Genomic DNA, 21,937 nt, shown 5'->3' on the forward strand with positions numbered 1-21,937 from the left:
CAGCTTGTTGGAAATGTGCCGTTTTTCTTGCCTTGCGATCAGAAGGAAAATTCTTGCCTTGCGACCAGAAGGAAAATTCAAACAGATTTCTGCAAGAAGACAAAATAAAATGCTTACAGTACCTGGTATTCCTAGGCAGTCTCACACTCAAGTACTAACCAGGCCCAACTCTGTTTAGCTTCTCAGATCAGACAGGATCAGGCATTGTCAGAGTGGTTTGGACGTAAACAACAGTCTGGAAATGTGTGCCTTGCCTTGCCTTGCCTTGCCTTGCGCCCAGAAGGAAAATTCTTGCCTTGCGAGCAGAAGGAAAATTCAAACAGATTTCTGCAAGAAGACAAAATAAAATGCTTACAGTACCTGGTATTCCTAGGCAGTCTCCCACTCAAGTACTAACCAGACCCAACTCTGTTTAGCTTCTGAAATCAGACGGGATCAGGCATTGTCAGAGTGGTTTGGCCGTGAGCAACAGTTTGCTGGAAATGTGCCGTTTTTCTTGCCTTGCCTTGCCTTGCACCCAGAAGGAAAATTATTGCCTTGCGAGCAGAAGGAAAATTCAAACAGATTTCTGCAAGAAGACAAAATAAAATGCTTACAGTACCTGGTATTCCTAGGCAGTCTCCCACTCAAGTACTAACCAGGCCCAACTCTGTTTAGCTTCTGAGATCAGACGGGATCAGGCGTTGTCAGAGTGGTTTGGCCGTAAGCAACAGCTTGTTGGAAATGTGCCGTTTTTCTTGCCTTGCGATCAGAAGGAAAATTCTTGCCTTGCGACCAGAAGGAAAATTCAAACAGATTTCTGCAAGAAGACAAAATAAAATGCTTACAGTACCTGGTATTCCTAGGCAGTCTCCCACTCAAGTACTAACCAGGCCCAACTCTGTTTAGCTTCTGAGATCAGACGGGATCAGGCGTTGTCAGAGTGGTTTGGCCGTAAGCAACAGCTTGTTGGAAATGTGCCGTTTTTCTTGCCTTGCGATCAGAAGGAAAATTCTTGCCTTGCGACCAGAAGGAAAATTCAAACAGATTTCTGCAAGAAGACAAAATAAAATGCTTACAGTACCTGGTATTCCTAGGCAGTCTCACACTCAAGTACTAACCAGGCCCAACTCTGTTTAGCTTCTCAGATCAGACAGGATCAGGCATTGTCAGAGTGGTTTGGACGTAAACAACAGTCTGGAAATGTGTGCCTTGCCTTGCCTTGCCTTGCCTTGCCTTGCGCCCAGAAGGAAAATTCTTGCCTTGCGAGCAGAAGGAAAATTCAAACAGATTTCTGCAAGAAGACAAAATAAAATGCTTACAGTACCTGGTATTCCTAGGCAGTCTCACACTCAAGTACTAACCAGGCCCAACTCTGTTTAGCTTCTCAGATCAGACAGGAACAGGCATTGTCAGAGTGGTTTGGACGTAAACAACAGTCTGGAAATGTGTGCCTTGCCTTGCCTTGCCTTGCCTTGCGCCCAGAAGGAAAATTCTTGCCTTGCGAGCAGAAGGAAAATTCAAACAGATTTCTGCAAGAAGACAAAATAAAATGCTTACAGTACCTGGTATTCCTAGGCAGTCTCCCACTCAAGTACTAACCAGGCCCAACTCTGTTTAGCTTCTGAAATCAGACGGGATCAGGCATTGTCAGAGTGGTTTGGCCGTGAGCAACAGTTTGCTGGAAATGTGCCGTTTTTCTTGCCTTGCCTTGCCTTGCGCCCAGAAGGAAAATTATTGCCTTGCGAGCAGAAGGAAAATTCAAACAGATTTCTGCAAGAAGACAAAATAAAATGCTTACAGTACATGGTATTCCTAGGCAGTCTCCCACTCAAGTACTAACCAGGCCCAACTCTGTTTAGCTTCTGAGATCAGACGGGATCAGGCGTTGTCAGAGTGGTTTGGCCGTAAGCAACAGCTTGTTGGAAATGTGCCGTTTTTCTTGCCTTGCGATCAGAAGGAAAATTCTTGCCTTGCGACCAGAAGGAAAATTCAAACAGATTTCTGCAAGAAGACAAAATAAAATGCTTACAGTACCTGGTATTCCTAGGCAGTCTCACACTCAAGTACTAACCAGGCCCAACTCTGTTTAGCTTCTCAGATCAGACAGGATCAGGCATTGTCAGAGTGGTTTGGACGTAAACAACAGTCTGGAAATGTGTGCCTTGCCTTGCCTTGCCTTGCCTTGCCTTGCGCCCAGAAGGAAAATTCTTGCCTTGCGAGCAGAAGGAAAATTCAAACAGATTTCTGCAAGAAGACAAAATAAAATGCTTACAGTACCTGGTATTCCTAGGCAGTCTCCCACTCAAGTACTAACCAGGCCCAACTCTGTTTAGCTTCTGAGATCAGACGGGATCAGGCGTTCTCAGAGTGGTTTGGCCGTAAGCAACAGCTTGTTGGAAATGTGCCGTTTTTCTTGCCTTGCGATCAGAAGGAAAATTCTTGCCTTGCGACCAGAAGGAAAATTCAAACAGATTTCTGCAAGAAGACAAAATAAAATGCTTACAGTACCTGGTATTCCTAGGCAGTCTCACACTCAAGTACTAACCAGGCCCAACTCTGTTTAGCTTCTCAGATCAGACAGGATCAGGCATTGTCAGAGTGGTTTGGACGTAAACAACAGTCTGGAAATGTGTGCCTTGCCTTGCCTTGCCTTGCGCCCAGAAGGAAAATTCTTGCCTTGCGAGCAGAAGGAAAATTCAAACAGATTTCTGCAAGAAGACAAAATAAAATGCTTACAGTACCTGGTATTCCTAGGCAGTCTCCCACTCAAGTACTAACCAGGCAAAACTCTGTTTAGCTTCTGAAATCAGACGGGATCAGGCATTGTCAGAGTGGTTTGGCCGTGAGCAACAGCTTGTTGGAAATGTGCCGTTTTTCTTGCCTTGCGATCAGAAGGAAAATTCTTGCCTTGCGAGCAGAAGGAAAATTCAAACAGATTTCTGCAAGAAGACAAAATAAAATGCTTACAGTACCTGGTATTACTAGGCAGTCTCCCACTCAAGTACTAAACAGGCCCAACTCTGTTTAGTTTCTGAGATCTGACAGGATCAGGCGTTGTTAGAGTGGTTTGGCCGTAAGCAACAGCTTGTTGGAAATGTGCCATTTTTCTTGCCTTGCGATCAGAAGGAAAATTCTTGCCTTGCGACCAGAAGGAAAATTCAAACAGATTTCTGCAAGAAGACAAAATAAAATGCTTACAGTACCTGGTATTCCTAGGCAGTCTCCCACTCAAGTACTAACCAGGCCCAACTCTGTTTAGCTTCTGACATCAGACGGGATCAGGCGTTGTCAGAGTGGTTTGGCCATAAGCAACAGTTAGTTGGAAATGTGCCGTTTTTCTTGCCTTGCCTTGCCTTGCGCCCAGAAGGAAAATTCTTGCCTTGCGAGCAGAAGGAAAATTCAAACAGATTTCTGCTAGAAGACAAAATAAAATGCTTACAGTACCTGGTATTCCTAGGCAGTCTCCCACTCAAGTACTACCCAGGCCCAACTCTGTTTAGCTTCTGAGATCAGACGGGATCAGGCGTTGTCAGAGTGGTTTGGCCGTAAGCAACAGTTAGTTGGAAATGTGCCGTTTTTCTTGCCTTGCCTTGCGACCAGAAGGAAAATTCTTGCCTTGCGAGCAGAAGGAAAATTCAAACAGATTTCTGCAAGGAGACAAAATAAAATGCTTACAGTACCTGGTATTCCTAGGCAGTCTCACACTCAAGTACTAACCAGGCCCAACTCTGTTTAGCGTCTCAGATCAGACAGGATCAGGCATTGTCAGAGTGGTTTGGACGTAAACAACAGTCTGGAAATGTGCGCCTTGCCTTGCCTTGCCTTGCCTTGCCTTGCCTTGCCTTGCCTTGCCTTGCCTTGCCTTGCCTTGCCTTGCCTTGCCTTGCCTTGCCTTGCCTTGCCTTGCGCCCAGAAGGAAAATTCTTGCCTTGCGAGCAGAAGGAAAATTCAAACAGATTTCTGCAAGAAGACAAAATAAAATGCTTACAGTACCTGGTATTCCTAGGCAGTCTCCCACTCAAGTACTAACCAGGCCCAACTCTGTTTAGCTTCTGAGATCAGACGGGATCAGGCGTTGTCAGAGTGGTTTGGCCATAAGCAACAGTTAGTTGGAAATGTGCCGTTTTTCTTGCCTTGCCTTGCCTTGCGCCCAGAAGGAAAATTCTTGCCTTGCGAGCAGAAGGAAAATTCAAACAGATTTCTGCAAGAAGACAAAATAAAATGCTCACAGTACCTGGTATTCCTAGGCAGTCTCCCACTCAAGTACTAACCAGGCCCAACTCTGTTTAGCTTCTGAGATCAGACAGGATCAGGCGTTGTCAGAGTGGTTTGGCCATAAGCAACAGTTAGTTGGAAATGTGCCGTTTTTCTTGCCTTGCCTTGCGACCAGAAGGAAAATTCTTGCCTTGCGAGCAGAAGGAAAATTCAAACAGATTTCTGCAAGAAGACAAAATAAAATGCTTACAGTACCTGGTATTACTAGGCAGTCTCCCACTCAAGTACTAAACAGGCCCAACTCTGTTTAGTTTCTGAGATCTGACAGGATCAGGCGTTGTCAGAGTGGTTTGGCCGTAAGCAACAGCTTGTTGGAAATGTGCCATTTTTCTTGCCTTGCGATCAGAAGGAAAATTCTTGCCTTGCGACCAGAAGGAAAATTCAAACAGATTTCTGCAAGAAGACAAAATAAAATGCTTACAGTACCTGGTATTCCTAGGCAGTCTCCCACTCAAGTACTAACCAGGCCCAACTCTGTTTAGCTTCTGACATCAGACGGGATCAGGCGTTGTCAGAGTGGTTTGGCCATAAGCAACAGTTAGTTGGAAATGTGCCGTTTTTCTTGCCTTGCCTTGCGCCCAGACGGAAAATTCTTGCCTTGCGAGCAGAAGGAAAATTCAAACAGATTTCTGCAAGGAGACAAAATAAAATGCTTACAGTACCTGGTATTCCTAGGCAGTCTCACACTCAAGTACTAACCAGGCCCAACTCTGTTTAGCTTCTCAGATCAGACAGGATCAGGCATTGTCAGAGTGGTTTGGACGTAAACAACAGTCTGGAAATGTGCGCCTTGCCTTGCCTTGCCTTGCCTTGCCTTGCCTTGCCTTGCCTTGCCTTGCCTTGCCTTGCCTTGCCTTGCCTTGCCTTGCCTTGCCTTGCCTTGCCTTGCCTTGCCTTGCCTTGCCTTGCCTTGCCTTGCCTTGCGCCCAGAAGGAAAATTCTTGCCTTGCGAGCAGAAGGAAAATTCAAACAGATTTCTGCAAGAAGACAAAATAAAATGCTTACAGTACCTGGTATTCCTAGGCAGTCTCCCACTCAAGTACTAACCAGGCCCAACTCTGTTTAGCTTCTGAGATCAGACGGGATCAGGCGTTGTCAGAGTGGTTTGGCCATAAGCAACAGTTAGTTGGAAATGTGTCGTTTTTCTTGCCTTGCCTTGCCTTGCGCCCAGAAGGAAAATTCTTGCCTTGCGAGCAGAAGGAAAATTCAAACAGATTTCTGCTAGAAGACAAAATAAAATGCTTACAGTACCTGGTATTCCTAGGCAGTCTCCCACTCAAGTACTAACCAGGCCCAACTCTGTTTAGCTTCTGAGATCAGACGGGATCAGGCGTTGTCAGAGTGGTTTGGCCATAAGCAACAGTTAGTTGGAAATGTGCCGTTTTTCTTGCCTTGCCTTGCCTTGCGACCAGAAGGAAAATTCTTGCCTTGCGAGCAGAAGGAAAATTCAAACAGATTTCTGCAAGAAGACAAAATAAAATGCTTACAGTACCTGGTATTCCTAGGCAGTCTCCCACTCAAGTACTAACCAGGCCTAACTCTGTTTAGCTTCTGAGATCAGACGGGATCAGGCGTTGTCAGAGTGGTTTGGCCATAAGCAACAGTGAGTTGGAAATGTGCCGTTTTTCTTGCCTTGCCTTGCCTTGCGCCCAGAAGGAAAATTCTTGCCTTGCGAGCAGAAGGAAAATTCAAACAGATTTCTGCTAGAAGACAAAATAAAATGCTTACAGTACCTGGTATTCCTAGGCAGTCTCCCACTCAAGTACTATCCAGGCCCAACTCTGTTTAGCTTCTGAGATCAGACGGGATCAGGCGTTGTCAGAGTGGTTTGGCCATGAGCAGCAGTTAGTTGGAAATGTGCCGTTTTTCTTGCCTTGCCTTGCGACCAGAAGGAAAATTCTTGCCTTGCGAGCAGAAGGAAAATTCAAACAGATTTCTGCAAGAAGACAAAATAAAATGCTTACAGTACCTGGTATTACTAGGCAGTCTCCCACTCAAGTACTAAACAGGCCCAACTCTGTTTAGTTTCTGAGATCTGACAGGATCAGGCGTTGTCAGAGTGGTTTGGCCGTAAGCAACAGCTTGTTGGAAATGTGCCATTTTTCTTGCCTTGCGCCCAGAAGGAAAATTCTTGCCTTGCGACCAGAAGGAAAATTCAAACAGATTTCTGCTAGAAGACAAAATAAAATGCTTACAGTACCTGGTATTCCTAGGCAGTCTCCCACTCAAGTACTAACCAGGCCCAACTCTGTTTAGCTTCTGAGATCAGACGGGATCAGGCGTTGTCAGAGTGGTTTGGCCATAAGCAACAGTTAGTTGGAAATGTGCCGTTTTTCTTGCCTTGCCTTGCCTTGCCTTGCGCCCAGAAGGAAAATTCTTGCCTTGCGAGCAGAAGGAAAATTCAAACAGATTTCTGCAAGAAGACAAAATAAAATGCTTACAGTACCTGGTATTCCTAGGCAGTCTCCCACTCAAGTACTAACCAGGCCCAACTCTGTTTAGCTTCTGAGATCAGACGGGATCAGGCGTTGTCAGAGTGGTTTGGCCATAAGCAACAGTTAGTTGGAAATGTGCCGTTTTTCTTGCCTTGCCTTGCCTTGCGCCCAGAAGGAAAATTCTTGCCTTGCGAGCAGAAGGAAAATTCAAACAGATTTCTGCTAGAAGACAAAATAAAATGCTTACAGTACCTGGTATTCCTATTCAGTCTCCCACTCAAGTACTAACCAGGCCCAACTCTGTTTAGTTTCTGAGATCAGACGGGATCAGGCGATGTCAGAGTGGTTTGGCCATAAGCAACAGTTAGTTGGAAATGTGCCGTTTTTCTTGCCTTGCCTTGCCTTGCGCCCAGAAGGAAAATTCTTGCCTTGCGAGCAGAAGGAAAATTCAAACAGATTTCTGCTAGAAGACAAAATAAAATGCTTACAGTACCTGGTATTACTAGGCAGTCTCCCACTCAAGTACTAAACAGGCCCAACTCTGTTTAGCTTCTCAGATCAGACAGGATCAGGCATTGTCAGAGTGGTTTGGACATAAGCAATAGTCTGGAAATGTGCCGTTTTTCTTGCCTTGCCTTGCGATCAGAAGGAAAATTCTTGCCTTGCGACCAGAAGGAAAATTCAAACAGATTTCTGCAAGAAGACAAAATAAAATGCTTACAGTACCTGGTATTCCTAGGCAGTCTCCCACTCAAGTACTAACCAGGCCCAACTCTGTTTAGCTTCTGACATCAGACGGGATCAGGCGTTGTCAGAGTGGTTTGGCCATAAGCAACAGTTAGTTGGAAATGTGCCGTTTTTCTTGCCTTGCCTTGCCTTGCGCCCAGAAGGAAAATTCTTGCCTTGCGAGCAGAAGGAAAATTCAAACAGATTTCTGCTAGAAGACAAAATAAAATGCTTACAGTACCTGGTATTCCTAGGCAGTCTCCCACTCAAGTACTAACCAGGCCCAACTCTGTTTAGCTTCTGAAATCAGACGGGATCAGGCGTTGTCAGAGTGGTTTGGCCGTAAGCAACAGTTAGTTGGAAATGTGCCGTTTTTCTTGCCTTGCCTTGCGACCAGAAGGAAAATTCTTGCCTTGCGAGCAGAAGGAAAATTCAAACAGATTTCTGCAAGGAGACAAAATAAAATGCTTACAGTACCTGGTATTCCTAGGCAGTCTCACACTCAAGTACTAACCAGGCCCAACTCTGTTTAGCTTCTCAGATCAGACAGGATCAGGCATTGTCAGAGTGGTTTGGACGTAAACAACAGTCTGGAAATGTGCGCCTTGCCTTGCCTTGCCTTGCCTTGCCTTGCCTTGCCTTGCCTTGCCTTGCCTTGCCTTGCCTTGCCTTGCCTTGCCTTGCCTTGCCTTGCCTTGCCTTGCCTTGCCTTGCCTTGCGCCCAGAAGGAAAATTCTTGCCTTGCGAGCAGAAGGAAAATTCAAACAGATTTCTGCAAGAAGACAAAATAAAATGCTTACAGTACCTGGTATTCCTAGGCAGTCTCCCACTCAAGTACTAACCAGGCCCAACTCTGTTTAGCTTCTGAGATCAGACGGGATCAGGCGTTGTCAGAGTGGTTTGGCCATAAGCAACAGTTAGTTGGAAATGTGCCGTTTTTCTTGCCTTGCCTTGCCTTGCGACCAGAAGGAAAATTCTTGCCTTGCGAGCAGAAGGAAAATTCAAACAGATTTCTGCAAGAAGACAAAATAAAATGCTTACAGTACCTGGTATTCCTAGGCAGTCTCCCACTCAAGTACTAACCAGGCCTAACTCTGTTTAGCTTCTGAGATCAGACGGGATCAGGCGTTGTCAGAGTGGTTTGGCCATAAGCAACAGTGAGTTGGAAATGTGCCGTTTTTCTTGCCTTGCCTTGCCTTGCGCCCAGAAGGAAAATTCTTGCCTTGCGAGCAGAAGGAAAATTCAAACAGATTTCTGCTAGAAGACAAAATAAAATGCTTACAGTACCTGGTATTCCTAGGCAGTCTCCCACTCAAGTACTATCCAGGCCCAACTCTGTTTAGCTTCTGAGATCAGACGGGATCAGGCGTTGTCAGAGTGGTTTGGCCATAAGCAGCAGTTAGTTGGAAATGTGCCGTTTTTCTTGCCTTGCCTTGCGACCAGAAGGAAAATTCTTGCCTTGCGAGCAGAAGGAAAATTCAAACAGATTTCTGCAAGAAGACAAAATAAAATGCTTACAGTACCTGGTATTACTAGGCAGTCTCCCACTCAAGTACTAAACAGGCCCAACTCTGTTTAGTTTCTGAGATCTGACAGGATCAGGCGTTGTCAGAGTGGTTTGGCCGTAAGCAACAGCTTGTTGGAAATGTGCCATTTTTCTTGCCTTGCGCCCAGAAGGAAAATTCTTGCCTTGCGACCAGAAGGAAAATTCAAACAGATTTCTGCTAGAAGACAAAATAAAATGCTTACAGTACCTGGTATTCCTAGGCAGTCTCCCACTCAAGTACTAACCAGGCCCAACTCTGTTTAGCTTCTGAGATCAGACGGGATCAGGCGTTGTCAGAGTGGTTTGGCCATAAGCAACAGTTAGTTGGAAATGTGCCGTTTTTCTTGCCTTGCCTTGCCTTGCCTTGCGCCCAGAAGGAAAATTCTTGCCTTGCGAGCAGAAGGAAAATTCAAACAGATTTCTGCAAGAAGACAAAATAAAATGCTTACAGTACCTGGTATTCCTAGGCAGTCTCCCACTCAAGTACTAACCAGGCCCAACTCTGTTTAGCTTCTGAGATCAGACGGGATCAGGCGTTGTCAGAGTGGTTTGGCCATAAGCAACAGTTAGTTGGAAATGTGCCGTTTTTCTTGCCTTGCCTTGCCTTGCGCCCAGAAGGAAAATTCTTGCCTTGCGAGCAGAAGGAAAATTCAAACAGATTTCTGCTAGAAGACAAAATAAAATGCTTACAGTACCTGGTATTCCTATTCAGTCTCCCACTCAAGTACTAACCAGGCCCAACTCTGTTTAGTTTCTGAGATCAGACGGGATCAGGCGATGTCAGAGTGGTTTGGCCATAAGCAACAGTTAGTTGGAAATGTGCCGTTTTTCTTGCCTTGCCTTGCCTTGCGCCCAGAAGGAAAATTCTTGCCTTGCGAGCAGAAGGAAAATTCAAACAGATTTCTGCAAGAAGACAAAATAAAATGCTTACAGTACCTGGTATTCCTAGGCAGTCTCCCACTCAAGTACTAACCAGGCCCAACTCTGTTTAGCTTCTGAGATCAGACGGGATCAGGCGTTGTCAGAGTGGTTTGGCCATAAGCAACAGTTAGTTGGAAATGTGCCGTTTTTCTTGCCTTGCCTTGCGCCCAGAAGGAAAATTCTTGCCTTGCGAGCAGAAGGAAAATTCAAACAGATTTCTGCTAGAAGACAAAATAAAATGCTTACAGTACCTGGTATTCCTAGGCAGTCTCCCACTCAAGTACTAACCAGGCCCAACTCTGTTTAGCTTCTGAGATCAGACGGGATCAGGCGTTGTCAGAGTGGTTTGGCCATAAGCAACAGTTAGTTGGAAATGTGCCGTTTTTCTTGCCTTGCCTTGCGACCAGAAGGAAAATTCTTGCCTTGCGAGCAGAAGGAAAATTCAAACAGATTTCTGCAAGAAGACAAAATAAAATGCTTACAGTACCTGGTATTACTAGGCAGTCTCCCACTCAAGTACTAAACAGGCCCAACTCTGTTTAGCTTCTCAGATCAGACAGGATCAGGCATTGTCAGAGTGGTTTGGACATAAGCAATAGTCTGGAAATGTGCCGTTTTTCTTGCCTTGCCTTGCGATCAGAAGGAAAATTCTTGCCTTGCGACCAGAAGGAAAATTCAAACAGATTTCTGCAAGAAGACAAAATAAAATGCTTACAGTACCTGGTATTCCTAGGCAGTCTCCCACTCAAGTACTAACCAGGCCCAACTCTGTTTAGCTTCTGACATCAGACGGGATCAGGCGTTGTCAGAGTGGTTTGGCCATAAGCAACAGTTAGTTGGAAATGTGCCGTTTTTCTTGCCTTGCCTTGCCTTGCGCCCAGAAGGAAAATTCTTGCCTTGCGAGCAGAAGGAAAATTCAAACAGATTTCTGCTAGAAGACAAAATAAAATGCTTACAGTACCTGGTATTCCTAGGCAGTCTCCCACTCAAGTACTAACCAGGCCCAACTCTGTTTAGCTTCTGAGATCAGACGGGATCAGGCGTTGTCAGAGTGGTTTGGCCGTAAGCAACAGTTAGTTGGAAATGTGCCGTTTTTCTTGCCTTGCCTTGCGACCAGAAGGAAAATTCTTGCCTTGCGAGCAGAAGGAAAATTCAAACAGATTTCTGCAAGGAGACAAAATAAAATGCTTACAGTACCTGGTATTCCTAGGCAGTCTCACACTCAAGTACTAACCAGGCCCAACTCTGTTTAGCTTCTCAGATCAGACAGGATCAGGCATTGTCAGAGTGGTTTGGACGTAAACAACAGTCTGGAAATGTGCGCCTTGCCTTGCCTTGCCTTGCCTTGCCTTGCCTTGCCTTGCCTTGCCTTGCCTTGCCTTGCCTTGCCTTGCCTTGCCTTGCCTTGCCTTGCCTTGCCTTGCCTTGCCTTGCCTTGCCTTGCCTTGCCTTGCCTTGCGCCCAGAAGGAAAATTCTTGCCTTGCGAGCAGAAGGAAAATTCAAACAGATTTCTGCAAGAAGACAAAATAAAATGCTTACAGTACCTGGTATTCCTAGGCAGTCTCCCACTCAAGTACTAACCAGGCCCAACTCTGTTTAGCTTCTGAGATCAGACGGGATCAGGCGTTGTCAGAGTGGTTTGGCCATAAGCAACAGTTAGTTGGAAATGTGTCGTTTTTCTTGCCTTGCCTTGCCTTGCGCCCAGAAGGAAAATTCTTGCCTTGCGAGCAGAAGGAAAATTCAAACAGATTTCTGCTAGAAGACAAAATAAAATGCTTACAGTACCTGGTATTCCTAGGCAGTCTCCCACTCAAGTACTAACCAGGCCCAACTCTGTTTAGCTTCTGAGATCAGACGGGATCAGGCGTTGTCAGAGTGGTTTGGCCATAAGCAACAGTTAGTTGGAAATGTGCCGTTTTTCTTGCCTTGCCTTGCCTTGCGACCAGAAGGAAAATTCTTGCCTTGCGAGCAGAAGGAAAATTCAAACAGATTTCTGCAAGAAGACAAAATAAAATGCTTACAGTACCTGGTATTCCTAGGCAGTCTCCCACTCAAGTACTAACCAGGCCTAACTCTGTTTAGCTTCTGAGATCAGACGGGATCAGGCGTTGTCAGAGTGGTTTGGCCATAAGCAACAGTGAGTTGGAAATGTGCCGTTTTTCTTGCCTTGCCTTGCCTTGCGCCCAGAAGGAAAATTCTTGCCTTGCGAGCAGAAGGAAAATTCAAACAGATTTCTGCTAGAAGACAAAATAAAATGCTTACAGTACCTGGTATTCCTAGGCAGTCTCCCACTCAAGTACTATCCAGGCCCAACTCTGTTTAGCTTCTGAGATCAGACGGGATCAGGCGTTGTCAGAGTGGTTTGGCCATAAGCAGCAGTTAGTTGGAAATGTGCCGTTTTTCTTGCCTTGCCTTGCGACCAGAAGGAAAATTCTTGCCTTGCGAGCAGAAGGAAAATTCAAACAGATTTCTGCAAGAAGACAAAATAAAATGCTTACAGTACCTGGTATTACTAGGCAGTCTCCCACTCAAGTACTAAACAGGCCCAACTCTGTTTAGTTTCTGAGATCTGACAGGATCAGGCGTTGTCAGAGTGGTTTGGCCGTAAGCAACAGCTTGTTGGAAATGTGCCATTTTTCTTGCCTTGCGCCCAGAAGGAAAATTCTTGCCTTGCGAGCAGAAGGAAAATTCAAACAGATTTCTGCTAGAAGACAAAATAAAATGCTTACAGTACCTGGTATTCCTAGGCAGTCTCCCACTCAAGTACTAACCAGGCCCAACTCTGTTTAGCTTCTGAGATCAGACGGGATCAGGCGTTGTCAGAGTGGTTTGGCCATAAGCAACAGTTAGTTGGAAATGTGCCGTTTTTCTTGCCTTGCCTTGCCTTGCCTTGCGCCCAGAAGGAAAATTCTTGCCTTGCGAGCAGAAGGAAAATTCAAACAGATTTCTGCAAGAAGACAAAATAAAATGCTTACAGTACCTGGTATTCCTAGGCAGTCTCCCACTCAAGTACTAACCAGGCCCAACTCTGTTTAGCTTCTGAGATCAGACGGGATCAGGCGTTGTCAGAGTGGTTTGGCCATAAGCAACAGTTAGTTGGAAATGTGCCGTTTTTCTTGCCTTGCCTTGCCTTGCGCCCAGAAGGAAAATTCTTGCCTTGCGAGCAGAAGGAAAATTCAAACAGATTTCTGCTAGAAGACAAAATAAAATGCTTACAGTACCTGGTATTCCTATTCAGTCTCCCACTCAAGTACTAACCAGGCCCAACTCTGTTTAGTTTCTGAGATCAGACGGGATCAGGCGATGTCAGAGTGGTTTGGCCATAAGCAACAGTTAGTTGGAAATGTGCCGTTTTTCTTGCCTTGCCTTGCCTTGCGCCCAGAAGGAAAATTCTTGCCTTGCGAGCAGAAGGAAAATTCAAACAGATTTCTGCAAGAAGACAAAATAAAATGCTTACAGTACCTGGTATTCCTAGGCAGTCTCCCACTCAAGTACTAACCAGGCCCAACTCTGTTTAGCTTCTGAGATCAGACGGGATCAGGCGTTGTCAGAGTGGTTTGGCCATAAGCAACAGTTAGTTGGAAATGTGCCGTTTTTCTTGCCTTGCCTTGCGCCCAGAAGGAAAATTCTTGCCTTGCGAGCAGAAGGAAAATTCAAACAGATTTCTGCTAGAAGACAAAATAAAATGCTTACAGTACCTGGTATTCCTAGGCAGTCTCCCACTCAAGTACTAACCAGGCCCAACTCTGTTTAGCTTCTGAGATCAGACGGGATCAGGCGTTGTCAGAGTGGTTTGGCCATAAGCAACAGTTAGTTGGAAATGTGCCGTTTTTCTTGCCTTGCCTTGCGACCAGAAGGAAAATTCTTGCCTTGCGAGCAGAAGGAAAATTCAAACAGATTTCTGCAAGAAGACAAAATAAAATGCTTACAGTACCTGGTATTACTAGGCAGTCTCCCACTCAAGTACTAAACAGGCCCAACTCTGTTTAGCTTCTCAGATCAGACAGGATCAGGCATTGTCAGAGTGGTTTGGACATAAGCAATAGTCTGGAAATGTGCCGTTTTTCTTGCCTTGCCTTGCGATCAGAAGGAAAATTCTTGCCTTGCGACCAGAAGGAAAATTCAAACAGATTTCTGCAAGAAGACAAAATAAAATGCTTACAGTACCTGGTATTCCTAGGCAGTCTCCCACTCAAGTACTAACCAGGCCCAACTCTGTTTAGCTTCTGACATCAGACGGGATCAGGCGTTGTCAGAGTGGTTTGGCCATAAGCAACAGTTAGTTGGAAATGTGCCGTTTTTCTTGCCTTGCCTTGCCTTGCGCCCAGAAGGAAAATTCTTGCCTTGCGAGCAGAAGGAAAATTCAAACAGATTTCTGCTAGAAGACAAAATAAAATGCTTACAGTACCTGGTATTCCTAGGCAGTCTCCCACTCAAGTACTAACCAGGCCCAACTCTGTTTAGCTTCTGAGATCAGACGGGATCAGGCGTTGTCAGAGTGGTTTGGCCGTAAGCAACAGTTAGTTGGAAATGTGCCGTTTTTCTTGCCTTGCCTTGCGACCAGAAGGAAAATTCTTGCCTTGCGAGCAGAAGGAAAATTCAAACAGATTTCTGCAAGGAGACAAAATAAAATGCTTACAGTACCTGGTATTCCTAGGCAGTCTCACACTCAAGTACTAACCAGGCCCAACTCTGTTTAGCTTCTCAGATCAGACAGGATCAGGCATTGTCAGAGTGGTTTGGACGTAAACAACAGTCTGGAAATGTGCGCCTTGCCTTGCCTTGCCTTGCCTTGCCTTGCCTTGCCTTGCCTTGCCTTGCCTTGCCTTGCCTTGCCTTGCCTTGCCTTGCCTTGCCTTGCCTTGCCTTGCCTTGCCTTGCCTTGCCTTGCCTTGCGCCCAGAAGGAAAATTCTTGCCTTGCGAGCAGAAGGAAAATTCAAACAGATTTCTGCAAGAAGACAAAATAAAATGCTTACAGTACCTGGTATTCCTAGGCAGTCTCCCACTCAAGTACTAACCAGGCCCAACTCTGTTTAGCTTCTGAGATCAGACGGGATCAGGCGTTGTCAGAGTGGTTTGGCCATAAGCAACAGTTAGTTGGAAATGTGTCGTTTTTCTTGCCTTGCCTTGCCTTGCGCCCAGAAGGAAAATTCTTGCCTTGCGAGCAGAAGGAAAATTCAAACAGATTTCTGCTAGAAGACAAAATAAAATGCTTACAGTACCTGGTATTCCTAGGCAGTCTCCCACTCAAGTACTAACCAGGCCCAACTCTGTTTAGCTTCTGAGATCAGACGGGATCAGGCGTTGTCAGAGTGGTTTGGCCATAAGCAACAGTTAGTTGGAAATGTGCCGTTTTTCTTGCCTTGCCTTGCCTTGCGACCAGAAGGAAAATTCTTGCCTTGCGAGCAGAAGGAAAATTCAAACAGATTTCTGCAAGAAGACAAAATAAAATGCTTACAGTACCTGGTATTCCTAGGCAGTCTCCCACTCAAGTACTAACCAGGCCTAACTCTGTTTAGCTTCTGAGATCAGACGGGATCAGGCGTTGTCAGATTGGTTTGGCCATAAGCAACAGTGAGTTGGAAATGTGCCGTTTTTCTTGCCTTGCCTTGCCTTGCGCCCAGAAGGAAAATTCTTGCCTTGCGAGCAGAAGGAAAATTCAAACAGATTTCTGCTAGAAGACAAAATAAAATGCTTACAGTACCTGGTATTCCTAGGCAGTCTCCCACTCAAGTACTATCCAGGCCCAACTCTGTTTAGCTTCTGAGATCAGACGGGATCAGGCGTTGTCAGAGTGGTTTGGCCATAAGCAGCAGTTAGTTGGAAATGTGCTGTTTTTCTTGCCTTGCCTTGCGACCAGAAGGAAAATTCTTGCCTTGCGAGCAGAAGGAAAATTCAAACAGATTTCTGCAAGAAGACAAAATAAAATGCTTACAGTACCTGGTATTACTAGGCAGTCTCCCACTCAAGTACTAAACAGGCCCAACTCTGTTTAGTTTCTGAGATCTGACAGGATCAGGCGTTGTCAGAGTGGTTTGGCCGTAAGCAACAGCTTGTTGGAAATGTGCCATTTTTCTTGCCTTGCGCCCAGAAGGAAAATTCTTGCCTTGCGACCAGAAGGAAAATTCAAACAGATTTCTGCTAGAAGACAAAATAAAATGCTTACAGTACCTGGTATTCCTAGGCAGTCTCCCACTCAAGTACTAACCAGGCCCAACTCTGTTTAGCTTCTGAGATCAGACGGGATCAGGCGTTGTCAGAGTGGTTTGGCCATAAGCAACAGTTAGTTGGAAATGTGCCGTTTTTCTTGCCTTGCCTTGCCTTGCCTTGCGCCCAGAAGGAAAATTCTTGCCTTGCGAGCAGAAGGAAAATTCAAACAGATTTCTGCAAGAAGACAAAATAAAATGCTTACAGTACCTGGTATTCCTAGGCAGTCTCCCACTCAAGTACTAACCAGGCCCAACTCTGTTTAGCTTCTGAGATCAGACGGGATCAGGCGTTGTCAGAGTGGTTTGGCCATAAGCAACAGTTAGTTGGAAATGTGCCGTTTTTCTTGCCTTGCCTTGCCTTGCGCCCAGAAGGAAAATTCTTGCCTTGCGAGCAGAAGGAAAATTCAAACAGATTTCTGCTAGAAGACAAAATAAAATGCTTACAGTACCTGGTATTCCTATTCAGTCTCCCACTCAAGTACTAACCAGGCCCAACTCTGTTTAGTTTCTGAGATCAGACGGGATCAGGCGATGTCAGAGTGGTTTGGCCATAAGCAACAGTTAGTTGGAAATGTGCCGTTTTTCTTGCCTTGCCTTGCCTTGCGCCCAGAAGGAAAATTCTTGCCTTGCGAGCAGAAGGAAAATTCAAACAGATTTCTGCAAGAAGACAAAATAAAATGCTTACAGTACCTGGTATTCCTAGGCAGTCTCCCACTCAAGTACTAACCAGGCCCAACTCTGTTTAGCTTCTGAGATCAGACGGGATCAGGCGTTGTCAGAGTGGTTTGGCCATAAGCAACAGTTAGTTGGAAATGTGCCGTTTTTCTTGCCTTGCGCCCAGAAGGAAAATTCTTGCCTTGCGAGCAGAAGGAAAATTCAAACAGATTTCTGCTAGAAGACAAAATAAAATGCTTACAGTACCTGGTATTCCTAGGCAGTCTCCCACTCAAGTACTAACCAGGCCCAACTCTGTTTAGCTTCTGAGATCAGACGGGATCAGGCGTTGTCAGAGTGGTTTGGCCATAAGCAACAGTTAGTTGGAAATGTGCCGTTTTTCTTGCCTTGCCTTGCGACCAGAAGGAAAATTCTTGCCTTGCGAGCAGAAGGAAAATTCAAACAGATTTCTGCAAGAAGACAAAATAAAATGCTTACAGTACCTGGTATTACTAGGCAGTCTCCCACTCAAGTACTAAACAGGCCCAACTCTGTTTAGCTTCTCAGATCAGACAGGATCAGGCATTGTCAGAGTGGTTTGGACATAAGCAATAGTCTGGAAATGTGCCGTTTTTCTTGCCTTGCCTTGCGATCAGAAGGAAAATTCTTGCCTTGCGACCAGAAGGAAAATTCAAACAGATTTCTGCAAGAAGACAAAATAAAATGCTTACAGTACCTGGTATTCCTAGGCAGTCTCCCACTCAAGTACTAACCAGGCCCAACTCTGTTTAGCTTCTGACATCAGACGGGATCAGGCGTTGTCAGAGTGGTTTGGCCATAAGCAACAGTTAGTTGGAAATGTGCCGTTTTTCTTGCCTTGCCTTGCCTTGCGCCCAGAAGGAAAATTCTTGCCTTGCGAGCAGAAGGAAAATTCAAACAGATTTCTGCTAGAAGACAAAATAAAATGCTTACAGTACCTGGTATTCCTAGGCAGTCTCCCACTCAAGTACTAACCAGGCCCAACTCTGTTTAGCTTCTGAGATCAGACGGGATCAGGCGTTGTCAGAGTGGTTTGGCCGTAAGCAACAGTTAGTTGGAAATGTGCCGTTTTTCTTGCCTTGCCTTGCGACCAGAAGGAAAATTCTTGCCTTGCGAGCAGAAGGAAAATTCAAACAGATTTCTGCAAGGAGACAAAATAAAATGCTTACAGTACCTGGTATTCCTAGGCAGTCTCACACTCAAGTACTAACCAGGCCCAACTCTTTTTAGCTTCTCAGATCAGACAGGATCAGGCATTGTCAGAGTGGTTTGGACGTAAACAACAGTCTGGAAATGTGCGCCTTGCCTTGCCTTGCCTTGCCTTGCCTTGCCTTGCCTTGCCTTGCCTTGCCTTGCCTTGCCTTGCCTTGCCTTGCCTTGCCTTGCCTTGCCTTGCCTTGCCTTGCCTTGCCTTGCCTTGCCTTGCCTTGCCTTGCCTTGCCTTGCCTTGCCTTGCCTTGCGCCCAGAAGGAAAATTCTTGCCTTGCGAGCAGAAGGAAAATTCAAACAGATTTCTGCAAGAAGACAAAATAAAATGCTTACAGTACCTGGTATTCCTAGGCAGTCTCCCACTCAAGTACTAACCAGGCCCAACTCTGTTTAGCTTCTGAGATCAGACGGGATCAGGCGTTGTCAGAGTGGTTTGGCCGTAAGCAACAGTTAGTTGGAAATGTGCCGTTTTTCTTGCCTTGCCTTGCGACCAGAAGGAAAATTCTTGCCTTGCGAGCAGAAGGAAAATTCAAACAGATTTCTGCAAGGAGACAAAATAAAATGCTTACAGTACCTGGTATTCCTAGGCAGTCTCACACTCAAGTACTAACCAGGCCCAACTCTGTTTAGCTTCTCAGATCAGACAGGATCAGGCATTGTCAGAGTGGTTTGGACGTAAACAACAGTCTGGAAATGTGTGCCTTGCCTTGCCTTGCCTTGCCTTGCCTTGCCTTGCCTTGCGCCCAGAAGGAAAATTCTTGCCTTGCGAGCAGAAGGAAAATTCAAACAGATTTCTGCAAGAAGACAAAATAAAATGCTTACAGTACCTGGTATTCCTAGGCAGTCTCCCACTCAAGTACTAACCAGGCCCAACTCTGTTTAGCTTCTGAGATCAGACGGGATCAGGCGTTGTCAGAGTGGTTTGGCCATAAGCAACAGTTAGTTGGAAATGTGTCGTTTTTCTTGCCTTGCCTTGCCTTGCGCCCAGAAGGAAAATTCTTGCCTTGCGAGCAGAAGGAAAATTCAAACAGATTTCTGCTAGAAGACAAAATAAAATGCTTACAGTACCTGGTATTCCTAGGCAGTCTCCCACTCAAGTACTAACCAGGCCCAACTCTGTTTAGCTTCTGAGATCAGACGGGATCAGGCGTTGTCAGAGTGGTTTGGCCATAAGCAACAGTTAGTTGGAAATGTGCCGTTTTTCTTGCCTTGCCTTGCCTTGCGACCAGAAGGAAAATTCTTGCCTTGCGAGCAGAAGGAAAATTCAAACAGATTTCTGCAAGAAGACAAAATAAAATGCTTACAGTACCTGGTATTCCTAGGCAGTCTCCCACTCAAGTACTAACCAGGCCTAACTCTGTTTAGCTTCTGAGATCAGACGGGATCAGGCGTTGTCAGAGTGGTTTGGCCATAAGCAACAGTGAGTTGGAAATGTGCCGTTTTTCTTGCCTTGCCTTGCGACCAGAAGGAAAATTCTTGCCTTGCGAGCAGAAGGAAAATTCAAACAGATTTCTGCAAGAAGACAAAATAAAATGCTTACAGTACCTGGTATTACTAGGCAGTCTCCCACTCAAGTACTAACCAGACCCAACTCTGTTTAGCTTCTGAGATCAGACGGGATCAGGCGTTGTCAGAGTGGTTTGGCCATAAGCAACAGTTAGTTGGAAATGTGCCGTTTTTCTTGCCTTGCCTTGCCTTGCCTTGCGCCCAGAAGGAAAATTCTTGCCTTGCGAGCAGAAGGAAAATTCAAACAGATTTCTGCAAGAAGACAAAATAAAATGCTTACAGTACCTGGTATTCCTAGGCAGTCTCCCACTCAAGTACTATCCAGGCCCAACTCTGTTTAGCTTCTGAGATCAGACGGGATCAGGCGTTGTCAGAGTGGTTTGGCCATAAGCAACAGTTAGTTGGAAATGTGCCGTTTTTCTTGCCTTGCCTTGCCTTGCGCCCAGAAGGAAAATTCTTGCCTTGCGAGCAGAAGGAAAATTCAAACAGATTTCTGCTAGAAGACAAAATAAAATGCTTACAGTACCTGGTATTCCTATTCAGTCTCCCACTCAAGTACTAACCAGGCCCAACTCTGTTTAGTTTCTGAGATCAGACGGGATCAGGCGATGTCAGAGTGGTTTGGCCATAAGCAACAGTTAGTTGGAAATGTGCCGTTTTTCTTGCCTTGCCTTGCCTTGCGCCCAGAAGGAAAATACTTGCCTTGCGAGCAGAAGGAAAATTCAAACAGATTTCTGCAAGAAGACAAAATAAAATGCTTACAGTACCTGGTATTCCTAGGCAGTCTCCCACTCAAGTACTAACCAGGCCCAACTCTGTTTAGCTTCTGAGATCAGACGGGATCAGGCGTTGTCAGAGTGGTTTGGCCATAAGCAACAGTTAGTTGGAAATGTGCCGTTTTTCTTGCCTTGCCTTGCGCCCAGAAGGAAAATTCTTGCCTTGCGAGCAGAAGGAAAATTCAAACAGATTTCTGCTAGAAGACAAAATAAAATGCTTACAGTACCTGGTATTCCTAGGCAGTCTCCCACTCAAGTACTAACCAGGCCCAACTCTGTTTAGCTTCTGAGATCAGACGGGATCAGGCGTTGTCAGAGTGGTTTGGCCATAAGCAACAGTTAGTTGGAAATGTGCCGTTTTTCTTGCCTTGCCTTGCGACCAGAAGGAAAATTCTTGCCTTGCGAGCAGAAGGAAAATTCAAACAGATTTCTGCAAGAAGACAAAATAAAATGCTTACAGTACCTGGTATTACTAGGCAGTCTCCCACTCAAGTACTAAACAGGCCCAACTCTGTTTAGCTTCTCAGATCAGACAGGATCAGGCATTGTCAGAGTGGTTTGGACATAAGCAATAGTCTGGAAATGTGCCGTTTTTCTTGCCTTGCCTTGCGATCAGAAGGAAAATTCTTGCCTTGCGACCAGAAGGAAAATTCAAACAGATTTCTGCAAGAAGACAAAATAAAATGCTTACAGTACCTGGTATTCCTAGGCAGTCTCCCACTCAAGTACTAACCAGGCCCAACTCTGTTTAGCTTCTGACATCAGACGGGATCAGGCGTTGTCAGAGTGGTTTGGCCATAAGCAACAGTTAGTTGGAAATGTGCCGTTTTTCTTGCCTTGCCTTGCCTTGCGCCCAGAAGGAAAATTCTTGCCTTGCGAGCAGAAGGAAAATTCAAACAGATTTCTGCTAGAAGACAAAATAAAATGCTTACAGTACCTGGTATTCCTAGGCAGTCTCCCACTCAAGTACTAACCAGGCCCAACTCTGTTTAGCTTCTGAGATCAGACGGGATCAGGCGTTGTCAGAGTGGTTTGGCCGTAAGCAACAGTTAGTTGGAAATGTGCCGTTTTTCTTGCCTTGCCTTGCGACCAGAAGGAAAATTCTTGCCTTGCGAGCAGAAGGAAAATTCAAACAGATTTCTGCAAGGAGACAAAATAAAATGCTTACAGTACCTGGTATTCCTAGGCAGTCTCACACTCAAGTACTAACCAGGCCCAACTCTGTTTAGCTTCTCAGATCAGACAGGATCAGGCATTGTCAGAGTGGTTTGGACGTAAACAACAGTCTGGAAATGTGCGCCTTGCCTTGCCTTGCCTTGCCTTGCCTTGCCTTGCCTTGCCTTGCCTTGCCTTGCCTTGCCTTGCCTTGCCTTGCGCCCAGAAGGAAAATTCTTGCCTTGCGAGCAGAAGGAAAATTCAAACAGATTTCTGCAAGGAGACAAAATAAAATGCTTACAGTACCTGGTATTCCTAGGCAGTCTCACACTCAAGTACTAACCAGGCCCAACTCTGTTTAGCTTCTCAGATCAGACAGGATCAGGCATTGTCAGAGTGGTTTGGACGTAAACAACAGTCTGGAAATGTGCGCCTTGCCTTGCCTTGCCTTGCCTTGCCTTGCCTTGCCTTGCCTTGCCTTGCCTTGCCTTGCCTTGCCTTG

The 21,937-nt window shown here is 45.6% G+C and overlaps 40 non-coding genes and 46 pseudogenes across 40 annotated transcripts; all 86 read right to left on the reverse strand.

The window, feature by feature from the left end:
* Positions 1–110: 110 nt before the first annotated feature.
* On the reverse strand, positions 111–229 carry LOC132881042 (5S ribosomal RNA; annotated as a pseudogene).
* Positions 230–348: 119 nt separating this feature from the next.
* On the reverse strand, positions 349–467 carry LOC132879594 (5S ribosomal RNA; annotated as a pseudogene).
* A 122-nt stretch (positions 468–589) lies between these two features.
* On the reverse strand, positions 590–708 carry LOC132876635 (5S ribosomal RNA). Its single transcript, XR_009652344.1, has one exon. It is a non-coding gene; the product is annotated as a 5S ribosomal RNA (ribosomal RNA).
* A 112-nt stretch (positions 709–820) lies between these two features.
* On the reverse strand, positions 821–939 carry LOC132876636 (5S ribosomal RNA). The gene has a single exon (XR_009652345.1). It is a non-coding gene; the product is annotated as a 5S ribosomal RNA (ribosomal RNA).
* Positions 940–1,051: 112 nt separating this feature from the next.
* LOC132881043 (5S ribosomal RNA) lies at positions 1,052–1,170 on the reverse strand (annotated as a pseudogene).
* A 362-nt stretch (positions 1,171–1,532) lies between these two features.
* On the reverse strand, positions 1,533–1,651 carry LOC132879369 (5S ribosomal RNA; annotated as a pseudogene).
* Positions 1,652–1,773: 122 nt separating this feature from the next.
* LOC132878115 (5S ribosomal RNA) lies at positions 1,774–1,892 on the reverse strand (annotated as a pseudogene).
* Positions 1,893–2,004: 112 nt separating this feature from the next.
* Positions 2,005–2,123, reverse strand: LOC132881044 (5S ribosomal RNA; annotated as a pseudogene).
* Positions 2,124–2,247: 124 nt separating this feature from the next.
* LOC132876819 (5S ribosomal RNA) lies at positions 2,248–2,366 on the reverse strand. Its single transcript, XR_009652520.1, has one exon. It is a non-coding gene; the product is annotated as a 5S ribosomal RNA (ribosomal RNA).
* Positions 2,367–2,478: 112 nt separating this feature from the next.
* On the reverse strand, positions 2,479–2,597 carry LOC132881045 (5S ribosomal RNA; annotated as a pseudogene).
* Positions 2,598–2,711: 114 nt separating this feature from the next.
* LOC132880089 (5S ribosomal RNA) lies at positions 2,712–2,830 on the reverse strand (annotated as a pseudogene).
* A 112-nt stretch (positions 2,831–2,942) lies between these two features.
* Positions 2,943–3,061, reverse strand: LOC132879950 (5S ribosomal RNA; annotated as a pseudogene).
* Positions 3,062–3,173: 112 nt separating this feature from the next.
* Positions 3,174–3,292, reverse strand: LOC132878499 (5S ribosomal RNA; annotated as a pseudogene).
* Positions 3,293–3,414: 122 nt separating this feature from the next.
* On the reverse strand, positions 3,415–3,533 carry LOC132876249 (5S ribosomal RNA). The gene has a single exon (XR_009651975.1). It is a non-coding gene; the product is annotated as a 5S ribosomal RNA (ribosomal RNA).
* Positions 3,534–3,963: 430 nt separating this feature from the next.
* LOC132877450 (5S ribosomal RNA) lies at positions 3,964–4,082 on the reverse strand. Its single transcript, XR_009653126.1, has one exon. It is a non-coding gene; the product is annotated as a 5S ribosomal RNA (ribosomal RNA).
* A 122-nt stretch (positions 4,083–4,204) lies between these two features.
* LOC132878628 (5S ribosomal RNA) lies at positions 4,205–4,323 on the reverse strand (annotated as a pseudogene).
* A 117-nt stretch (positions 4,324–4,440) lies between these two features.
* On the reverse strand, positions 4,441–4,559 carry LOC132879773 (5S ribosomal RNA; annotated as a pseudogene).
* A 112-nt stretch (positions 4,560–4,671) lies between these two features.
* Positions 4,672–4,790, reverse strand: LOC132878500 (5S ribosomal RNA; annotated as a pseudogene).
* Positions 4,791–4,907: 117 nt separating this feature from the next.
* LOC132881046 (5S ribosomal RNA) lies at positions 4,908–5,026 on the reverse strand (annotated as a pseudogene).
* Positions 5,027–5,255: 229 nt separating this feature from the next.
* LOC132877451 (5S ribosomal RNA) lies at positions 5,256–5,374 on the reverse strand. Its single transcript, XR_009653127.1, has one exon. It is a non-coding gene; the product is annotated as a 5S ribosomal RNA (ribosomal RNA).
* A 122-nt stretch (positions 5,375–5,496) lies between these two features.
* Positions 5,497–5,615, reverse strand: LOC132877452 (5S ribosomal RNA). Its single transcript, XR_009653128.1, has one exon. It is a non-coding gene; the product is annotated as a 5S ribosomal RNA (ribosomal RNA).
* A 122-nt stretch (positions 5,616–5,737) lies between these two features.
* On the reverse strand, positions 5,738–5,856 carry LOC132878281 (5S ribosomal RNA; annotated as a pseudogene).
* Positions 5,857–5,978: 122 nt separating this feature from the next.
* LOC132878175 (5S ribosomal RNA) lies at positions 5,979–6,097 on the reverse strand (annotated as a pseudogene).
* Positions 6,098–6,214: 117 nt separating this feature from the next.
* On the reverse strand, positions 6,215–6,333 carry LOC132879774 (5S ribosomal RNA; annotated as a pseudogene).
* A 112-nt stretch (positions 6,334–6,445) lies between these two features.
* On the reverse strand, positions 6,446–6,564 carry LOC132877453 (5S ribosomal RNA). The gene has a single exon (XR_009653129.1). It is a non-coding gene; the product is annotated as a 5S ribosomal RNA (ribosomal RNA).
* Positions 6,565–6,691: 127 nt separating this feature from the next.
* LOC132877454 (5S ribosomal RNA) lies at positions 6,692–6,810 on the reverse strand. The gene has a single exon (XR_009653130.1). It is a non-coding gene; the product is annotated as a 5S ribosomal RNA (ribosomal RNA).
* Positions 6,811–6,932: 122 nt separating this feature from the next.
* LOC132879500 (5S ribosomal RNA) lies at positions 6,933–7,051 on the reverse strand (annotated as a pseudogene).
* Positions 7,052–7,173: 122 nt separating this feature from the next.
* LOC132881331 (5S ribosomal RNA) lies at positions 7,174–7,292 on the reverse strand (annotated as a pseudogene).
* Positions 7,293–7,406: 114 nt separating this feature from the next.
* Positions 7,407–7,525, reverse strand: LOC132878501 (5S ribosomal RNA; annotated as a pseudogene).
* Positions 7,526–7,647: 122 nt separating this feature from the next.
* Positions 7,648–7,766, reverse strand: LOC132877958 (5S ribosomal RNA). Its single transcript, XR_009653615.1, has one exon. It is a non-coding gene; the product is annotated as a 5S ribosomal RNA (ribosomal RNA).
* A 117-nt stretch (positions 7,767–7,883) lies between these two features.
* On the reverse strand, positions 7,884–8,002 carry LOC132881047 (5S ribosomal RNA; annotated as a pseudogene).
* Positions 8,003–8,211: 209 nt separating this feature from the next.
* Positions 8,212–8,330, reverse strand: LOC132877455 (5S ribosomal RNA). The gene has a single exon (XR_009653132.1). It is a non-coding gene; the product is annotated as a 5S ribosomal RNA (ribosomal RNA).
* A 122-nt stretch (positions 8,331–8,452) lies between these two features.
* LOC132878282 (5S ribosomal RNA) lies at positions 8,453–8,571 on the reverse strand (annotated as a pseudogene).
* A 122-nt stretch (positions 8,572–8,693) lies between these two features.
* On the reverse strand, positions 8,694–8,812 carry LOC132877863 (5S ribosomal RNA). The gene has a single exon (XR_009653526.1). It is a non-coding gene; the product is annotated as a 5S ribosomal RNA (ribosomal RNA).
* Positions 8,813–8,929: 117 nt separating this feature from the next.
* On the reverse strand, positions 8,930–9,048 carry LOC132879776 (5S ribosomal RNA; annotated as a pseudogene).
* Positions 9,049–9,160: 112 nt separating this feature from the next.
* Positions 9,161–9,279, reverse strand: LOC132877456 (5S ribosomal RNA). Its single transcript, XR_009653133.1, has one exon. It is a non-coding gene; the product is annotated as a 5S ribosomal RNA (ribosomal RNA).
* A 127-nt stretch (positions 9,280–9,406) lies between these two features.
* On the reverse strand, positions 9,407–9,525 carry LOC132877457 (5S ribosomal RNA). The gene has a single exon (XR_009653134.1). It is a non-coding gene; the product is annotated as a 5S ribosomal RNA (ribosomal RNA).
* Positions 9,526–9,647: 122 nt separating this feature from the next.
* On the reverse strand, positions 9,648–9,766 carry LOC132879501 (5S ribosomal RNA; annotated as a pseudogene).
* Positions 9,767–9,888: 122 nt separating this feature from the next.
* On the reverse strand, positions 9,889–10,007 carry LOC132877458 (5S ribosomal RNA). Its single transcript, XR_009653135.1, has one exon. It is a non-coding gene; the product is annotated as a 5S ribosomal RNA (ribosomal RNA).
* A 117-nt stretch (positions 10,008–10,124) lies between these two features.
* On the reverse strand, positions 10,125–10,243 carry LOC132877459 (5S ribosomal RNA). Its single transcript, XR_009653136.1, has one exon. It is a non-coding gene; the product is annotated as a 5S ribosomal RNA (ribosomal RNA).
* Positions 10,244–10,360: 117 nt separating this feature from the next.
* LOC132881332 (5S ribosomal RNA) lies at positions 10,361–10,479 on the reverse strand (annotated as a pseudogene).
* A 114-nt stretch (positions 10,480–10,593) lies between these two features.
* On the reverse strand, positions 10,594–10,712 carry LOC132878502 (5S ribosomal RNA; annotated as a pseudogene).
* A 122-nt stretch (positions 10,713–10,834) lies between these two features.
* Positions 10,835–10,953, reverse strand: LOC132876638 (5S ribosomal RNA). The gene has a single exon (XR_009652346.1). It is a non-coding gene; the product is annotated as a 5S ribosomal RNA (ribosomal RNA).
* Positions 10,954–11,070: 117 nt separating this feature from the next.
* LOC132881048 (5S ribosomal RNA) lies at positions 11,071–11,189 on the reverse strand (annotated as a pseudogene).
* Positions 11,190–11,418: 229 nt separating this feature from the next.
* On the reverse strand, positions 11,419–11,537 carry LOC132877461 (5S ribosomal RNA). The gene has a single exon (XR_009653139.1). It is a non-coding gene; the product is annotated as a 5S ribosomal RNA (ribosomal RNA).
* A 122-nt stretch (positions 11,538–11,659) lies between these two features.
* LOC132877462 (5S ribosomal RNA) lies at positions 11,660–11,778 on the reverse strand. The gene has a single exon (XR_009653140.1). It is a non-coding gene; the product is annotated as a 5S ribosomal RNA (ribosomal RNA).
* Positions 11,779–11,900: 122 nt separating this feature from the next.
* Positions 11,901–12,019, reverse strand: LOC132878283 (5S ribosomal RNA; annotated as a pseudogene).
* A 122-nt stretch (positions 12,020–12,141) lies between these two features.
* On the reverse strand, positions 12,142–12,260 carry LOC132877865 (5S ribosomal RNA). The gene has a single exon (XR_009653528.1). It is a non-coding gene; the product is annotated as a 5S ribosomal RNA (ribosomal RNA).
* A 117-nt stretch (positions 12,261–12,377) lies between these two features.
* LOC132879778 (5S ribosomal RNA) lies at positions 12,378–12,496 on the reverse strand (annotated as a pseudogene).
* A 112-nt stretch (positions 12,497–12,608) lies between these two features.
* Positions 12,609–12,727, reverse strand: LOC132877463 (5S ribosomal RNA). Its single transcript, XR_009653141.1, has one exon. It is a non-coding gene; the product is annotated as a 5S ribosomal RNA (ribosomal RNA).
* Positions 12,728–12,854: 127 nt separating this feature from the next.
* LOC132877464 (5S ribosomal RNA) lies at positions 12,855–12,973 on the reverse strand. The gene has a single exon (XR_009653142.1). It is a non-coding gene; the product is annotated as a 5S ribosomal RNA (ribosomal RNA).
* Positions 12,974–13,095: 122 nt separating this feature from the next.
* On the reverse strand, positions 13,096–13,214 carry LOC132879503 (5S ribosomal RNA; annotated as a pseudogene).
* Positions 13,215–13,336: 122 nt separating this feature from the next.
* LOC132877466 (5S ribosomal RNA) lies at positions 13,337–13,455 on the reverse strand. The gene has a single exon (XR_009653143.1). It is a non-coding gene; the product is annotated as a 5S ribosomal RNA (ribosomal RNA).
* A 117-nt stretch (positions 13,456–13,572) lies between these two features.
* On the reverse strand, positions 13,573–13,691 carry LOC132877467 (5S ribosomal RNA). Its single transcript, XR_009653144.1, has one exon. It is a non-coding gene; the product is annotated as a 5S ribosomal RNA (ribosomal RNA).
* Positions 13,692–13,808: 117 nt separating this feature from the next.
* LOC132881333 (5S ribosomal RNA) lies at positions 13,809–13,927 on the reverse strand (annotated as a pseudogene).
* A 114-nt stretch (positions 13,928–14,041) lies between these two features.
* Positions 14,042–14,160, reverse strand: LOC132878503 (5S ribosomal RNA; annotated as a pseudogene).
* A 122-nt stretch (positions 14,161–14,282) lies between these two features.
* LOC132876639 (5S ribosomal RNA) lies at positions 14,283–14,401 on the reverse strand. The gene has a single exon (XR_009652347.1). It is a non-coding gene; the product is annotated as a 5S ribosomal RNA (ribosomal RNA).
* Positions 14,402–14,518: 117 nt separating this feature from the next.
* Positions 14,519–14,637, reverse strand: LOC132881050 (5S ribosomal RNA; annotated as a pseudogene).
* A 219-nt stretch (positions 14,638–14,856) lies between these two features.
* LOC132877468 (5S ribosomal RNA) lies at positions 14,857–14,975 on the reverse strand. The gene has a single exon (XR_009653145.1). It is a non-coding gene; the product is annotated as a 5S ribosomal RNA (ribosomal RNA).
* Positions 14,976–15,097: 122 nt separating this feature from the next.
* Positions 15,098–15,216, reverse strand: LOC132877469 (5S ribosomal RNA). Its single transcript, XR_009653146.1, has one exon. It is a non-coding gene; the product is annotated as a 5S ribosomal RNA (ribosomal RNA).
* A 122-nt stretch (positions 15,217–15,338) lies between these two features.
* On the reverse strand, positions 15,339–15,457 carry LOC132879399 (5S ribosomal RNA; annotated as a pseudogene).
* A 122-nt stretch (positions 15,458–15,579) lies between these two features.
* Positions 15,580–15,698, reverse strand: LOC132877867 (5S ribosomal RNA). The gene has a single exon (XR_009653529.1). It is a non-coding gene; the product is annotated as a 5S ribosomal RNA (ribosomal RNA).
* A 117-nt stretch (positions 15,699–15,815) lies between these two features.
* LOC132879779 (5S ribosomal RNA) lies at positions 15,816–15,934 on the reverse strand (annotated as a pseudogene).
* Positions 15,935–16,046: 112 nt separating this feature from the next.
* LOC132877470 (5S ribosomal RNA) lies at positions 16,047–16,165 on the reverse strand. Its single transcript, XR_009653147.1, has one exon. It is a non-coding gene; the product is annotated as a 5S ribosomal RNA (ribosomal RNA).
* Positions 16,166–16,292: 127 nt separating this feature from the next.
* Positions 16,293–16,411, reverse strand: LOC132877471 (5S ribosomal RNA). Its single transcript, XR_009653148.1, has one exon. It is a non-coding gene; the product is annotated as a 5S ribosomal RNA (ribosomal RNA).
* A 122-nt stretch (positions 16,412–16,533) lies between these two features.
* Positions 16,534–16,652, reverse strand: LOC132879504 (5S ribosomal RNA; annotated as a pseudogene).
* A 122-nt stretch (positions 16,653–16,774) lies between these two features.
* On the reverse strand, positions 16,775–16,893 carry LOC132877473 (5S ribosomal RNA). The gene has a single exon (XR_009653150.1). It is a non-coding gene; the product is annotated as a 5S ribosomal RNA (ribosomal RNA).
* A 112-nt stretch (positions 16,894–17,005) lies between these two features.
* Positions 17,006–17,124, reverse strand: LOC132877474 (5S ribosomal RNA). Its single transcript, XR_009653151.1, has one exon. It is a non-coding gene; the product is annotated as a 5S ribosomal RNA (ribosomal RNA).
* A 117-nt stretch (positions 17,125–17,241) lies between these two features.
* On the reverse strand, positions 17,242–17,360 carry LOC132881334 (5S ribosomal RNA; annotated as a pseudogene).
* Positions 17,361–17,474: 114 nt separating this feature from the next.
* LOC132878504 (5S ribosomal RNA) lies at positions 17,475–17,593 on the reverse strand (annotated as a pseudogene).
* Positions 17,594–17,715: 122 nt separating this feature from the next.
* Positions 17,716–17,834, reverse strand: LOC132876640 (5S ribosomal RNA). The gene has a single exon (XR_009652348.1). It is a non-coding gene; the product is annotated as a 5S ribosomal RNA (ribosomal RNA).
* Positions 17,835–18,324: 490 nt separating this feature from the next.
* On the reverse strand, positions 18,325–18,443 carry LOC132876641 (5S ribosomal RNA). Its single transcript, XR_009652349.1, has one exon. It is a non-coding gene; the product is annotated as a 5S ribosomal RNA (ribosomal RNA).
* Positions 18,444–18,560: 117 nt separating this feature from the next.
* On the reverse strand, positions 18,561–18,679 carry LOC132881051 (5S ribosomal RNA; annotated as a pseudogene).
* Positions 18,680–18,813: 134 nt separating this feature from the next.
* Positions 18,814–18,932, reverse strand: LOC132877475 (5S ribosomal RNA). The gene has a single exon (XR_009653152.1). It is a non-coding gene; the product is annotated as a 5S ribosomal RNA (ribosomal RNA).
* Positions 18,933–19,054: 122 nt separating this feature from the next.
* On the reverse strand, positions 19,055–19,173 carry LOC132877476 (5S ribosomal RNA). Its single transcript, XR_009653153.1, has one exon. It is a non-coding gene; the product is annotated as a 5S ribosomal RNA (ribosomal RNA).
* A 122-nt stretch (positions 19,174–19,295) lies between these two features.
* On the reverse strand, positions 19,296–19,414 carry LOC132878284 (5S ribosomal RNA; annotated as a pseudogene).
* A 117-nt stretch (positions 19,415–19,531) lies between these two features.
* Positions 19,532–19,650, reverse strand: LOC132879401 (5S ribosomal RNA; annotated as a pseudogene).
* A 127-nt stretch (positions 19,651–19,777) lies between these two features.
* LOC132877868 (5S ribosomal RNA) lies at positions 19,778–19,896 on the reverse strand. The gene has a single exon (XR_009653530.1). It is a non-coding gene; the product is annotated as a 5S ribosomal RNA (ribosomal RNA).
* A 122-nt stretch (positions 19,897–20,018) lies between these two features.
* On the reverse strand, positions 20,019–20,137 carry LOC132879506 (5S ribosomal RNA; annotated as a pseudogene).
* A 122-nt stretch (positions 20,138–20,259) lies between these two features.
* On the reverse strand, positions 20,260–20,378 carry LOC132877477 (5S ribosomal RNA). The gene has a single exon (XR_009653154.1). It is a non-coding gene; the product is annotated as a 5S ribosomal RNA (ribosomal RNA).
* Positions 20,379–20,495: 117 nt separating this feature from the next.
* LOC132877478 (5S ribosomal RNA) lies at positions 20,496–20,614 on the reverse strand. Its single transcript, XR_009653155.1, has one exon. It is a non-coding gene; the product is annotated as a 5S ribosomal RNA (ribosomal RNA).
* Positions 20,615–20,731: 117 nt separating this feature from the next.
* Positions 20,732–20,850, reverse strand: LOC132881335 (5S ribosomal RNA; annotated as a pseudogene).
* Positions 20,851–20,964: 114 nt separating this feature from the next.
* Positions 20,965–21,083, reverse strand: LOC132878506 (5S ribosomal RNA; annotated as a pseudogene).
* A 122-nt stretch (positions 21,084–21,205) lies between these two features.
* On the reverse strand, positions 21,206–21,324 carry LOC132876642 (5S ribosomal RNA). Its single transcript, XR_009652350.1, has one exon. It is a non-coding gene; the product is annotated as a 5S ribosomal RNA (ribosomal RNA).
* Positions 21,325–21,441: 117 nt separating this feature from the next.
* Positions 21,442–21,560, reverse strand: LOC132881052 (5S ribosomal RNA; annotated as a pseudogene).
* Positions 21,561–21,729: 169 nt separating this feature from the next.
* On the reverse strand, positions 21,730–21,848 carry LOC132881053 (5S ribosomal RNA; annotated as a pseudogene).
* Positions 21,849–21,937: the final 89 nt, after the last annotated feature.

Source organism: Neoarius graeffei (assembly GCF_027579695.1).
Source record: "Neoarius graeffei isolate fNeoGra1 chromosome 18 unlocalized genomic scaffold, fNeoGra1.pri SUPER_18_unloc_1, whole genome shotgun sequence".
NCBI classification, from domain to species: Eukaryota; Metazoa; Chordata; class Actinopteri; order Siluriformes; family Ariidae; genus Neoarius; species Neoarius graeffei.